This window comes from Lemur catta, chromosome 7 (assembly GCF_020740605.2).
Source record: "Lemur catta isolate mLemCat1 chromosome 7, mLemCat1.pri, whole genome shotgun sequence".
Classification (NCBI taxonomy): domain Eukaryota; kingdom Metazoa; phylum Chordata; class Mammalia; order Primates; family Lemuridae; genus Lemur; species Lemur catta.
The window spans coordinates 25,027,901-25,043,394 of record NC_059134.1 but is presented as its reverse complement, the minus strand read 5'-3'; positions in this window follow the sequence as shown (position 1 = coordinate 25,043,394).

The window sequence follows — 15,494 nt, the reverse complement described above, 5'->3', positions numbered from 1 at the left end:
GAGCTGGAGGATTTATGTGCATGTGCGAAAGAAGGAGGTTATTTTAAGGGCATTTCATTCAGTCCAGCCCTTCATCTAGCTCAACTTCGGAGGCCAGTATTTCTCTGCAGGGCACCTATGCTAATTTCTACCACCTTTCCAATTTACCCCCAGCTGGGTTTTCTGTCTCTGTCCATTTCAATCAGAGCTGGTTTCTTTATTTACCTTTGCCTGAATCCCTCTTTACCTGGGCTAGGATTCTAAGCCCAGTCTCATCACTCGCTCCCTAGATTGCTGCTGAGATACCTGCCCATCTCCTGCCTCAATTCCTTTCCGTGCTCCTCCACATATCTGCGAGGGACACACAGATCTCATTCATCACTTCCCACTCGGTCTCTCCCATTGCCTCTCCATCAGCTTTAGAACAAAGTTCCCGCTTCTGGCCCATTTTCCCAGCCTTGTTTCCAGCCACTCTTCCTGTGAATCCTACACTCAGCAGTACCCATGTCCTTTCAGTTGCTTCATCAGACCATGTTCGCTTTTGCTTTTTGGCCTTTGCATGTGTTGCTCGTTCTACGTGGTATGCCCTTTCCCCCTTATGGATCTTGCAATAATATCCTTTATGATTCAGCTTAGCACGACCTCTTGGGGGCACTTAGCACACCCACAGTGAATGAGGTGACCCTCCACTTCCAGACCATCTTGTGGCATTTCATGAGCACTCAGTATCCTGGGGGCGAATGTGCACCTACCACACCGGGCAAGAGGAAATAGAAACTAACTAGACTATCTTATCTTTATTGAAGAGCTATCAGAGATTCACAGTGTTTAAGCTAGAGAACTGGGCTTGAGAAATAAACAAAAATAAGTGAAATACAGAAGTTTGGCTGCAGGGACCAGAGAAAAGCTCATGCCATAGACCCGATCTGTTCTCTATGCAGCCACTACTGCAGGGATGGATTTGACCTCCAAATGTTCTCACCATGGCAGAGGGAATTCCCATTCATGGGGAGACTGTAAATTAGGTAATGTGTATCTTCTATTATTCCAGGTCTCTACCTTCTTAATTAACATAATTAAAGTCTTCTTGGAGGCAGGGGGATGGATGAATTTACCACCCGCCCCCCAAATCCTGAAGAGTAAATCCTTCTCAGCTGTGAACTATGAAAACTCAGGAAGCAAATAAATGTGCTTGGGAACCATCCTTCCAACTCTCAGAGTAGTTAGAGAGAGCACCATAGGAAGCTGTCAGAGTAAACAACAAGATGATGCCTAATAAACAATTTCCAGCATTTTGTGGCTGATAATAATTGCTCACTTAAGTGTCCCGAAGCTTTAATTTGGTAAGTCTGTAATCAATGACAGTTTGCCCTGAGGTAGGGAAAGGCTGAGTGACAGAAAAATAGCAAGCTCCTGTGTGTTGCCAATCCTGGGAGCTGAAGGAAGCGAGAAAAAGCCTTCCTGGTTTGCAAATGGAAGGCAGGAAGTGGAGGAAGTGGGAAGTGGAGGAAGGCTGGCTCCAGACTTTGCAGGTGAGCACAAGAAAAGAGCAGGAATTTTAGAGATGAGATTTATTTATCCGTGGGGATGGCTATTTCTCTTCTGTATTCGGTTTCCCGATCCCTCAACTGATTTCCTAGTCAGCTGTCTGAGGCTTAGCTCAAAGCAGATTTCTTTCAGGGTTATGAGGTTTAAACTTCCCCAAAGAATCCTAACACAGTAGGATCCTGCCTGTACAACTTCATTTGCCCCTTGCATGTATGCCTCGTATTCCTTTTCACTTACTGGCCCTGGTCTTCTACGCCTCTTAGATTCAATTGATACCGAGTTTCCAACTTTTGATTAACTCTTTGTCCATCCCATTTCTCATCCTAGCTTTGGCATTCCTATGATAGCATTAACGCTTTGAAGGGACTCCACCCTGCTAAGATGTGAGTTCACATCCACCATCAGTTGGCATTCAACGGAGCCCCTGAGTAAAATCACTCTTTCCCAGTTAGGATGGTGCCCTGGATTGTAAATTGTTCTACCTCTGGCCACAATGTGCCTGTGCATGCCTTGGACTCACCTTAGGGTGTCAATACTCCAATGATAGCCCTGGAACCCACTCAACCAGCTTAGCAACAAACCCAAATTAGAGTTCACTAATGGGTTTACAAGATGGTTGGTGCCATATCTTCTCCCTACAGATAGCTTCATGGTGAGCAGGGGCAGAAGTTGTTTATATGGTATGATTTGGATGGTACCAGGTAGATCTACCCTATCCCAAAATACGTCTCTCACACTTTTATTCAGTGCCTAGAAGTCCATCAACAGCTGCAGGGAGTCATGGTGTTATGGGAGAAAGGACACAAGATGTGGATTTTCAAGATCTACCATCTTTGATTCCTGGCTCTGTCCTTCTTATCTGTCACTGGGCAGGTCATTAAGCTTTCTGAGCCCTAGTTTATTGTAGGAAGCAAATAAAAATAACACAAAAGCTTTTTGAAAATCCTAAAACTCTGTCCACATATTAATGATTGTTATTCTTTATTCATTCAGTCCTTGAAGACTTTTTACCTTCCAGAATGAAGTTTTAATTTCAAATATCCATAGGAAGGGCAAAATTTTATGTATATTAGCACAGATGCAATCTGTGGAGCTTAGAAGGTAAAAAGCAGAATCACAGAAAGACCTAGAGTGATAGTCTTAGAAAAATATAGATGCTACTGAGATGAAGAAGTGGTTAACTCTCCCCCTTGAGATTCAAAAAGTTCTCTCACGTCCCCCTTCTGTGTCCAATACCCAACAACACTAAACTGAAGGCATAGTGAGTTATTTACCTGCATAAAACTTCTGTGGATTTACTTTTCTAACAAATATCCTATAAGAACCTAATCCGTGCCAGGCTTTCTGCTGCTTGCTGGGATTGCAAGGATGAACACATATTCCTGGTTCCTGCCCTCATAGAGCAAGCAATCTCTAGGCAGAAACAGACATGCAACAAGCCAATTCCAATATAGTGTGACAAATGCTCAGATTAGCGAGGCGCCCTGTGATAGGGGAACATCTGAGAGAGCATGTGACCTAGACAAGCCAGGGCAGAGGAAACTCACAGGGGGAAGGCTGTCTGACAGTGAGTGAGCAAGGAAGGCAGGACAGGGGCTGAGAAGGGAGAGAAGAGTGTTCCAGGTGGACTGAGTAGTATAGTGAGAGTCTGGAGGGGACAAACATACGATTTATTTGAGAAGGTGAAAACAATTCAATGCAGACGAAGCACAGAGTGCCAGGGAGAGAAAGTTGGAGAAGCAAATAGAATCTGTGTGAACAGGGATTTGTGTGCCACAGTAAGAAATTTGACCTTTAGGTGGGAAGCAATGGGTCACAGAAAGGTTTTCTGTAGGAGACTGGCATTCGGTATCGCATGACTCAGTGTATTAAAATAATCCTTGATGTGACTGATCTCCCAACCAGGCTGGGAGTTCCATGGGAGCTGGATAATGTCATATTCATCACTGTGTCCCAAGGGCCTAGCATATAGTAGACATTAATGTTAATGGAAATGAACAAAACTGATTGTCCATTCTTCTCTACCTTCTGTAACTGCTCTTGAAATAGACCGGCATAAATTAGAAAGGTGAAACACGAGTTCAGTGGAAACCAGGAGGCAGCCTACCTTGTCTCTTGGAGCTGCCAGCACACCTGTTTTCGCTCCTTTTGGGCCCACAGAAGAGAACAGACTTCTCAAGGAGATGCTCAAGTGAGGGTTAGTGAGGTGGCTCCTGCCAGGTCCCAAGGTCCTCAGCTGGGTCACAGCAGGCATCTTGCCACCACTCCCTCCATACTTATGGCACACGGAGCTCATCAGACTCCACGTCCATCCCCCTGAACGTGCTCTCATGTTCAACATATCTGTTCTCAGCTCAGCTTCCCCGCCAGCTACCATCTACTCACCAGAGTTTGCTCTTAGGATGAAATCTCTGCCAGGCCAGAGGAAAATGTATCCCATGAAATGTTCAAGTGAGCACTAAGACAGAGAAGACATTTCATTCCAGCAACTGCATTACATAGTGTCTGTGAACCCTGGGATGAATAAAGCTCGTATTACAGTGCTGTGATTAAAGGTTTTCATCCTGACAAGTTCTGTTGACTTACTTAGCTAACAGATACTGTGTAGGAACCTCATTGGTGCCGGGCTTTCGGCTGCTTGCTGGGATTGCAAGGACGAACACGGACCCCTGGTCCCTGCCCTCATAGAGCGAGCAGTCCACAGGCAGAGGCAGACACGTAACGAGCCAGTGAAACGACCAAGTTCCATGTGAAGTCCTGAGGCCCCCCGCCTTGAGCAGCTAATATCAGAATTGGACAGGTCACTTAAAGCAAATGCTTCCAAGTCCTAGGTCTGCTCCTAAATGTTTGGAAAAGTCAAAGTCAATATTTCATCGACTTATCTGTGTAGAAACCATGTTTAAACTGAGGAACAATCAAAACTGGAGTGAAATTGGCTATAAGACTGCAGTTGTGCCTAGATCATTCTATTTCTTTAAGTCTTGGTTCTGTTTATATTACTCTTATTTATTTGTCTCTAAAAGACAATACTGGGCTAATATATGTTCCTATTTTAATAAAAACCCCTTTCATTAAGTGAAATCTTGTGTATTCATCTCTGAGACTCTTAAAGATAAGTGGCAACATATAAACCCTAAAATTGCCATTATCATTAGGTGACAATGACCCGAGTGGCAGCCATTATCCCCAGGAAAATCTGTTCAACTTTTAAAGACCTTGCTTTCGAACCTCCATCTCTTTTGCTGGGCCTCTTACTTTCTCTGTCCTCACTACTTTCCATAGTTAATAAACGATTAATACATCTCTATCTTGGAGCTCTGGTTTGTCCCTGTCTCTCTATATAAGTCTCTTTGTGTTGCTCCATCCTTTTCTAACATTTTGTTCGGTCCCTTGATCTCCCTGCCTGGACTCTCTCCATCTCCCTATGTCTATACCTTCCCGCGCCTGTGTTCCCACCTCCCGGCGGCCCCTCCCGCCAAGGTAGAAAGCCATTAAAGCCGCTCCACATGCTTCCTTCACACTGTCGCATTGCGAGCGTTGACTCCTTGCCGCTCGCACTAGAAATAGCTTTTGCCTTTTGTTGCCAAATCAGAATCTTCTCAGCAGTGAAAATGTGGCTTATGAAAGCAAGTGCCTTGTAATTAAATAAATGGGTAATTTCAGTGTTTTTATTTTTATTTTTCTACCCAAGAATTTTCTTGGTAACAGGAAGGAAGAGATAACAGTTCTTTAATTCCTATTGATAGAGAAGAGAAAATAAGTGAGTCTATATTTAGGTTTTATTTGGGTATTTGTGATAATTAATAAGAAGAGAAGGGAACATCTGTCCTAGAAATGGAGAAGATGAGAGGGAATTGGAGCAAAAAATAAAATTGGCTGCCTTGGTTCACACTGCTGGGAAAAGATATGGTTGGCAAAAAATGTCGGCTGAGTTATAGTTTGGAGAAGAGTTAAGGAAAATGAGAGTTTCATCAGATAGATCAGAGGATGGCGTGCACTGAGGAGGCAGGCCCACAGACGAATGAGATGGTGATGAAGTGTGACCGCTGTAAACTAGGGGACACCTTGAGGGCAGATGAAGCCAGGGAGGAAGCATCGAGATTCCCAGCCAGGATGGAGCAGCAGTCAGCCCTGTGAGGGGTCGCCCTGGGTGGGAAAGAGATTAGCCAGTGTATCCTGTGCACTGCTTACAATCCTTCTCCCAAGCTCTGAGGCAGAAGGGCATCCCAGGGGCTGCACCCAGGTAAACAGCAACAAAAAAGTGTGAGGCAAACCTCAGAGTCCCAGAGCTGGAGCAGAGGCATCAGCAGCCAGAGGGAGCATCTACACACACTGAGAGGACAGCGGGATGTGGAAGGACAAGCCCAGGGAGTTAATCTCATATCAGGCAAGGCCGAGAGCTTGCTTTCCTTCTCTATTTCTTTTTTTCTCTTCTTTCTCTTCTTCCTTCCTTCCTTCCTTCCTTCCTTCCTTCCTTCCTTCCTTCCTTCCTTCCTTCCTTCCTTCCTTTCTTTCTTTCTTTCTCTCTCTTTCCTTCCTTCCTTCCTTCCTTCCTTCCTTCCTTCCTTCCTTCCTTCCTTCCTTCCTTCCTTCCTTCCTTCTTTCCTTCCCTCCTTCCCCTTATTTTGTGGTGCTTACATTCTAGGGGAGAGAGAGAGAGAGAGACAAAATATAAAGAATGAATAAGAAGAGAATATCCGATTGTGATAAGATACTTAAACAACATAGCATAGAGAGTGTTATTAAGGAATCAGAGATAACTTAGATTTGGAGGACAGAGAAGTCTTCTCTGAGGCATTCAGATGATGAAAAGGAACCAGTCACGCAAACATTCTGGGCAGAGATGAGCAAATGCAAAGGCCTTAAGGCAGAGGAACAAATTTGACAGTTTCAAGGAACGAAGACTTAATTAAGGAAGAGGATGAATTAGAGAGATGGACAGGGGCCAGATCATAGTCTTGTGGACCATGATAAGAAGTCTGAAGTTTTTTAATTATTGTGAAAGTAATTGTAGGAAAGTAAGTGCAGGAGTGACATTATCTCCTTCAAATTTTAAAAAAGAGTGCTCTCTGTGCTGTGTAGAGATAGAGAACATGTTATAGGTAGTCGAGAGGAAAAGCAAGGAAACCAGTTAGGAAGCTGTTGTGGTAGACCAGAATAGGAAAAGAGAAGATGGAAAGAAGTAGGCAGATGGGAGATTTATTTTAGAGGTAGAACCAGCAGGATTTGGTGATGGATTTGATGTTGGAGGTGTAACATAGGGAGGAGTCAGGGATGATGCTTAAGTGGCTGGCCTGAACCACTGAAAATGCAATAGGTGGCAATCAATGCCATCTATTGATATGGGGAAGACTGGGCGGGGATTGGGGGCTCAGAGGGAGATGGGGGGTGAGTGTTGTGTTTCACATGTCAAATCAGAATGACCAACAGGCAACCAAGAGGCATTGTCAAACAGGCAGCCCGTTATATGGATGCAGAGGTCAGGGCTAGAGTTACAAATTTACAAGTCATCGGCATGAATGGTACTTAAAGCCATGGGACTAGATGAGATGACCAAGAAAGTGAATAGATAATGACAAGAAAATGGTTTGGGACTGCAGTTTGGGGATGCAAAGGTTAAGAAGTCAGTTAGAAGAGGATGATCCAGAAATAAAAGGAAATTCATTAGCCCAATAAACAACCCAGTTTTGGCAAGAGAGGGACTGACCTCAGGGACAAGACTCAATGTCTATGATAACATCGGAGCTCTGCCTGTCTTTCTTTGCTGCTCTGGGTTTTCTCCCACTCTCTCTCCTCTCAGTCTTTCAACTCTGCCTAATTCCATCTGTAGTCTTCATCACAGAATTTTTCTATTTAAAGGAAATGTAGCCAAAGGCAGCTCTAAATTCCATCTTAGCAATGCAAGATTGGAAAAGTCTTCCTCCCAACTTAAGTTTGAAACATCCTAAGGAATATCACTGATTTGGCCTGGTTTGGGCCACAAGGTCATCCTGGGAACCAGCCACAGGCCAGGAGAACAGAATGATGTCACTGACTGCCCTGCCTGGTCATGTGCTCCCTGGGGTCTAGTTCAGACTTTCATCCTAGCCAAAGGAAGTTGCTGAGGGGATCCCTGAACTAGGCAGCCTTTTAAAATTTGGGTCTACTTCCTAATTGTAAGCTTGATGTGTCTGTCTACATCTCCAAATACAGTATGGCATGATGGGTTGGGTTCTGGTTCTTCTGCTTGTTTGATATCTTTAATCAACTTTCAATAAATAAATTTATTCTTATTTAAAGTTGAGATTGACGTACTTGACATTTATCATGGCAAGTAAAGTGAGTCATGAAAAAAAAAATCTGGAGGATCAGAAATCTTCTGCAGACACTGAACCCTCTGATTCCAGGGCTGACGTGTTCACAGAGAGGACACGGTGAAGCTGGTCCTGCAGGTCCCACGGGCCTTCCCTCCAGATCAGCATATCTCATGCAAGATCAGGTAAGTACTTCCACACCACCCTGCCTGCCCTGGGCTCTCCCTGCTGTGATAGAGGAGGTAAGGCCAGAGGCAGGGCCAGCTGGCCCTTTTGCCAGTTGTTCTGCAGTGGCTCCCTTACTACATGCTCGGTGATTGCCTTTTTGATTCTGGTCTGGGCCGATTCCCAATTTTTTTTTTTTTTTAATTCACAGAAGACAAAAAAAAAACAAAAAAGGAAGAATATGTTTCTAAGCCCACACAAGCGACTAAGAAAAAGTGTCAACCCAAATATACTGACCAAAAAAATGATGAGGATGTGACTAGCACATTCCATAATGGTGACTTACTTGGCCTATTTAAGATGTCCATTTTAGTTCCTGTGTTAGTCTGTTTGGGCTGCTATACCAAAATACATTAGACTGGGTAACTTATAAATAGCAGATATTTATTTCTCACAGTTCTGGAGGCTGGGAAGTCTAAGATCAAGGAGCTGGTGATGTCTGGTGAAGGCTCTTTCCTCATGAATGCTGCCTATAGCTGTGTCATTAAAAGGCAGGAGGTCTCTTTCCTAAGGGACTAATCTCATTCATGAGGGCTCTGTCTTCATGATCTAGTCACCTCTCAAAGATCCCACTTCTTAATACCATCAGATTGGGATATTGCAGATTTATTCAGGACATGGCTTCCACATATTTATTACGAATTCAAGATATGAATTAGGGGGGAACACCAACATTCAGACCATGGCAGTGTCTCTTTATGGTTACTGTTTGAAAGGGAAACTTGAGGGGTATCCAAAAGGCTCTCCCTACAATGCACCTGCCTGCAGTCTCCAAGACTCCTCAGTCGGGTTGTCAAAAGGGACCTCCTAAATGACCCCCAGAGTATGACCAAAGGAAACTCATCAAGTGTCAAGGAAGACTTCTGACCACTCCCGTTCCCTTTGTGCTCTACCCACAAGATCTGGCCTGGAGAGTGGCCTCAAGGTTAAGAGACTTGCTCTGGGATTTGCCAAGGTCTATGGTTTTGCCACATTATAACCTTCACTCAAGAAGCCGTGTCATCATTTCCAGCAACATCCTAAGGTCTGGAGTTTTGTCTTAAAAGAACACAAGAACATCCAACCCTTGCCCACCGAGAGGCAGAAGGCACAGGATTCATTGGACAATCGACTTGCCATTCACTGAGGTCTGCTACTCCTCATACAGCAGTCCCGTTCCCGAGCCCAGAGGCTGGTTTTTGTTCTTTGTTTGGGTTTGAATGCTGTTTCTTTTGCTTTTAGTGAGCGTATCTGGGTTGTCACTTTTTATTAGCCTCTTAAAATGTTTGCTCTTAGAAAGAAATCTTCATTTTTATCTACTTAGTAGAATTCAGGTAAGGAATAGGAAGCAGCTCAGATTGGGGTCAGCAAGGTAATTGCTGAGTGTGTTGCTGTGTGGCTCTTCCTCCTTCCCGAACAAAGAGTTTCGTATTGTTGTGTCCTTGGAAGAAAATACTCCAGACCCTGGGATGTGGCTGGAGTAGGAAAAGCATTGCTTCTTGGATAAAGGCTTCCAGTGGAGAGAAATACAGGTCTTGGCAAACACCATACGATTTTGATGAGTACCCAGATCCAATGGATTAGATCCATGGATGCTGAAGGAATTGGAAAATGTGATGTCCTTTAGGAAACTCACAAGGGATGTTTTCTCCTTAGAATATAGTTCTACCTTCTTCTCCTTTGGAGTGGGGGTCTCAGTAACACATCCCCTCATAGTTCTGAGGAGGTGGCTGGATTAGGTGCCATCAGTGCTGACTCCTTGTGTGTGGGACGAGTGAGAGGTTCTCAGTACCATTCTCAGGGGTCTTGCTCACAGGCTAAACAAATAACCTTGGGTTACTTTTTGGGACCACAGGGAGTTCAAAACAACAGGAGGAGTTCTTGACTCCAAAAGCTTCACCATTGTGATCATGAAGAAGAGAAAATACACAAACACCAGATAGGACAGCCAAGCCAGGGGGACGGAATGGTGAGAAACATTCCAAGCATGCATGATGTATGGAACAAGGCAGGCAGGGAGGCAGTGCCAGGGAAGTTTCTAAGCAGATGGCTGGGCCCTGTCCCTGGACTGGGATTCAGGTAGTCCTCCAGCCTCTGCTCTGGGCATTGTCAAGCACTTGCCCCATACCCAGGGGTGCTGAGAGGGATACAAATGTATTAACAAGGACAGGCATCCAGGCACCAAAACTGAGGCCATGCAGAAGGCTGGGCTGGAAGATGTTGTGTCACAGTGGCTGGCAGGAAGGCCACAGAGTGAGGTCAGTCTGGCTTATATCCTTAGCTCTTTCACTTATACCTCCACGTCTGTGGGAAAGTCACTGTATGTCTCTGGGCTTCAGTTTCCTTATCTGCAAACTGAGGATAGTAATGTCTACCTTGAGGAATTGCTGGTAGAATTAAATAAACCAGAGCATGCTTATCACAGTGTCTGGCACATAGCAAACACTCAAAAATGATAGCCCCCAAACCCCCCCTTTTTTTTTTATTGAGACAGAGTCTTGCTCTGTCGCCCGGGCTAGAGTGCCGTGGTGTCAGCCTATCTCACAGCAACCTCAAACTCCTGAGCTTAAGCAATTCTCCTGCCTCAGCCTCCCGAGTAGCTGGGGCTGCAGGCACATGCCACCACACATGGCTGATTTTTCTATTTTTAGGAGAGACGGGGTCTCGCTATTGCTCAGGCTGGTCTTGAACTCCTCACCTAAAGCGATCCTCCCGCCTTGGCCTCCCAAAGTGCTAGGATTACAGGCGTGAGTCACCGCGCCCAGCCAATAGCCATTATTAACACGACAATAAGTAGAAGCCAGTTGAATCAGAAAAAGGACACAACAAAAGAGCCCTATTATCCAGATTAGCTTTGAGAGCAAATTGATTTTTAATCAGAGACAGTTGAGTTTGAGCTCCTTAAATCCCTCCTGCCCCAGGCCAAGATGAGTCCTAGCGCCCCAGAGCAGAATTGAAGCCAGAGGTGATCAAGTGGCCCCAGTGGGGGATGAAGGAGGCTGGCAGAGGCTGAGCGCCAGGCACGGCCTGACAGTAGCTCAGCCATCTTTAGGTAAGTTGTAGGATAGCATCTGGGAAAGGGATATAACTTGCTCTCACTTCTGTCCAAAAATATATCCAGAGAGACGAAGTACATTTCAAAGTAAGAACTTTCTAACAATCAGAATTATTTTAAATATGGAACAGGTGGCTATGGAAAGGAAGAAGTCAACCAAAGGATGGACACACAGAGGCTCTAACAGGAGAAATTTGAGTGAGAAGACTGGACAGGTTGACCTCCAAGGTGCCGTCAAGAGCGGAGATGCTCAGGTACCATGCTCTGTTGGAATGATACCAGCTTTTGAGTGAAAAGCTAAGAACTTGCCAGCAGAGATTGAGGAATTAAACCTAGTCTGGTAGGTTTTGGCACCCTTGAGAGAGTCACCTTTTCCAGGGGTTAATAGAGATGGTAGCCCTTCTGCTGGGCTGTTGGCTTCCCAATAACCTTGTGCTGCTTCTGATCTTTGCAAACTAGGGGATAGTGGCGGTGCTGGGAATGGGTTGCGGGTTGAGGTTGGGGAGGGGGAAGGTGGCAAGAGAAGAGGAAACAAGAAAAAAGAGATGCACTACGGAATCTGCAATTAGTTTGTACCGTGCTATTTCCATGAAGTAGACCTCACACTTGAAATCTGAAAGGTAATCATCTGAGATATCAGTGCCCGACTATAAATAGCCAAGCTCCCGGCCTTATGGCTGCACCCTGGGGAGAGGGGCCGGCAGAGAGGTGCCCTGCTGGGGTTCTGGGGGTCAGGGCCACCCTCCCTCTACTCATTCTTGTTAATGCCGGCTCCCAGGACAGCGGAGCATCTTGATAGCTATTTATGCCCCGATTAACTGTAATTGCTGCAGTCATCACGGGAAAGCATGCTGCAGGAAGAGTGACTACATTAGAAAAACTGCTGTAGCCACCCAGTGGTTATAATCAAAAAGGTATAATCACAGGTTCTACCCAGGCGCTGCCATGAGACCCACCCTTGGCATCCCCCTCATTTCTAGGATCTGTTTGTCTGAGTCACTGCTCTCAACTTCCTCCTGGCAAATCAAACAGCTCATTTCTCTGCCACGTCCCTGGGAGGCCTCAGGAGGGACAGGGCCAGCCTGGGTTTACAAACAGAAGCTTGAGAATCTCCAAACACACGCCCCTTGGAACAGGCTCATAATCTGGTGACATCTGCGAGCTGCAGCTCAAGCCAATGGTCCATGCTCTGGGCCTCTTTGCGCTGGCTTGGTGGCTTCCTCGCCTGTGTGCATACATTTATGTACATGCATACATGTGGGGCGGGGCATGTCTGGGTGAATGCATCTTTAGGTGCACCTAGTGCAGTCCCTGGGCTCCAGTGATAACGTATCTCACATACACAATGTGCAATTATCTTTCAAACGCTGCAAGTGTTGTGATGAATAAAACACATTTTAAAGTATGGCTTTTTGTCATTACATAGCTTCTTGATGAACCAATGCTCAAAGAAAAACTACTCTGATGTGGGAGATTTCAAAGTATTTTTAGCATTAGGAAGAAGAAAAACATTGGGAACCACTGCTTTACTAAGCAAAAATCCACACGATGCCATTATGATGGGGCTATTTTTATGCTATAGACATTTCAAAAATTTAAGATAAAAATTAAGCTTGCAACTTGCACGATTAACAGAGAGAATGTACAAAGAGATCCCTAGCACGTTCCTGAGTGTCACTCTATCCTTGACTGTCCTGTCCATTCCCAGCCCACAGCACAGGGCCAGGCACATAGTAAGTGCTCAGTCAACACTTGACTTGTCCCCTTCCTAAGCCTCTGCCCCATCATAGGTCCCTAGGTCGTCTCTAACTTTGGTTTTTCTGATTGCTGTAAACACTGGAATCTACCCAGGTAAGATCAAGTGGGGCTTCAGCAAGAACCAAAGTATACTCTTCACTTCCTGTCCTTCTGAGCATTTCAATGGTCTTAATGGTTTGATGAGGGGAACAGACGTGTCATGGGATCTAGCTTAGGGCCACTTCCTATGAGTCATCCCTCTACTGGGGAGGGGGTTATATTTCAAAATGTGTGGGCTTTGGAGCAGAAAGCTATGCATGCCCTTCCATGCTCCAACCATTAATGGCAGTAATTAACCTTAGGCAAATCACTTAGCCTTCATTTGCTCGTCTATAAAATACACTGACCACAGGTGAGGCAGAATATGTGCTCATTAATGTAAGCTCACTTCCCTTCTTGTGTATTGTTTGTCCCAAATTTGATGAGTCTTTTTTGTACTCCTAACCACTTTTCGGACAGAAAACATCACCCTTACCCTAAAGACAGGTATAAGGCACCTGGGCAAGCTTCTTGGGGGTGTGATCACTCAGTGCTCTGTGCTCAGAAGGGCTCGGTCCTGGGTTTAAGGTTCTGTCTTGACACACTTAATCCCATCTGAGCACAAGGCCCCTCACTTTAATTTGGCGCTGGGCCCTGCAAATGATGCAGCTAGTCTTGAATATGTACATGTGCAACACACTTCAAGAACATACATGCAGTTGCCTTGTCAGCGTGACACAAGGATACATCGGAATGCTGATGGAATGCAGTGTTAAGGGAAGTTTCCCTGGAGTTCATCAGAAGAGGAAGGCAAGGAAGGAAAGAACTCTAAAACAATCCAAAACAACATTTCTTATGCCTGTTCCAATCCAATAAAGAAAATGGCCCTTCTGCTTTAGGTAGTCCTGGAGCCAGGGAAATATTGGGCCCTCTGAACAGACTGCTGGCCAAAACCTGCCCTTATTTTCACAGGTTAAGTTTGCTCTTCCAAAATTGTTGGAAATCTTCGCTTGGGCAAGTGGCCTCCATGGCTTCATTCCAAGCCCCAGAGGCTCTGCAATACCTCCTTTGGCTTTGAATTTCTCTAAAATTGTCAAAATTGATGCAATACATGCTTTCTGCTCCTTTCCACATGACATGCCCACCTCCACCCCCGTCCTTCTACCCAGGCTGTTTCCACAGTACGAATGTGTGTCTTTTTTTCTCTGCTCATGTTTAAGTCCTGGTTTTGCTTCCTACTAGCTGTGTGACTTTGCAAAAGTCACTCAACTTTTCTGTGCTTCAGTTTCCTTGTGTGGAACATGAAGATAGTAATAGAAGCTAACGCATAAGGTTGTTGTGAGAATTGAAGAAATTACACATACTAAGTAGTTCAAACCATGCCTAGCACATAGTAAAGGCTCAATAAATGTCAGTAATTATTATTACGAGCTCTCACCCCACCCCTGGCCACATGGCCCCATCTAATCTATCACAAAGGCCTATTGTTTCTACTTCGGAAAACTCTCAAATGTGCCCCAGTGCTCCACCCTCACTTCCATCACTCTCTTGCAGGCCACTGTCTCCTCTCTCTTGAATGCTGTTGCAGCCTCCAAACTGGACCCCATACTCCAATCTCGCCTTCCCCACAATGCCTAGCAGCACTCCTGGCATGCAGTAGGTGCTCAATGCATGCTGAATGAGTCAGTGAGTGAAGGAACAACGAATGAAGGAGAGCAGAGGACTGAACATTCCACAGTACAAATCTGACCACCTTACTCTGTTCTGCTTAATCTCCTCAACGCTCAGGATAGAGCCCAAACTCCTTCACTGAGACCCTCTTGCTCCGGCCTCTGCTTGGGTCTCAGCTTTGCTTCTCACCATTGGCCTCTCTGTGCCCACGCCCCAGCCACCCACCTCCACCATGGCGCCGTTGGCCACTCTCTCACAGCTGCGTTCTCTCCTTGGCCTGTGCACACCCACTGCTCCTTCTCCTGCTTCTCTTCCCCATCCTTTTCCCACATCTCGCCATCCCCTGCTCATGTCCCGTAACCAGCCTAGACATCCCCTCCTGACCCCCCAGGCTGTGTCATGCACCCCTGCTATGCACCCCTACTATACACCCTACACGGATCCCTGTTGCCCCTTTTCTCATCAGTCTCTTCTACTAGAATTGAAACTCCTCAATGGTCAAGACTGTATCTTACTCATTGTCCTGTTTTCAGTGCCTATCACAGTTTTTGACATAGAATAGACTTTTAAGAAATGGTGATATATTGATCAAATTACGGTTGCACTGTCATTTCCTTACCTCCATTTCTGCCATTCCTCTAGACTGTAAGCATATGAAGGGGAGGAGCCTTGGTTTATTCTGATTGACTTGTGCTCAGGTTCTAGCACAGTGCCAGGTCTACAGTAGGCATGCAATGCATATTTATTAAATAAACCAATAACTTTTAGATTTTTAAATTTGAGCCTCTCTCTATATATTTACCATGTGCCTTGCCCAGGCAAGGTATCCTATTAGCATAAATTGCCAAACGAGACACAATGACAGGCAAGGAGGAAAGAGACTGCAGGCTGAGAACACAGCATGGAGACAGATGGGAGTTATGAGAGTGCATGGAGGGTTTGGGGAATGGTGGGAGGCAGTTAGCATG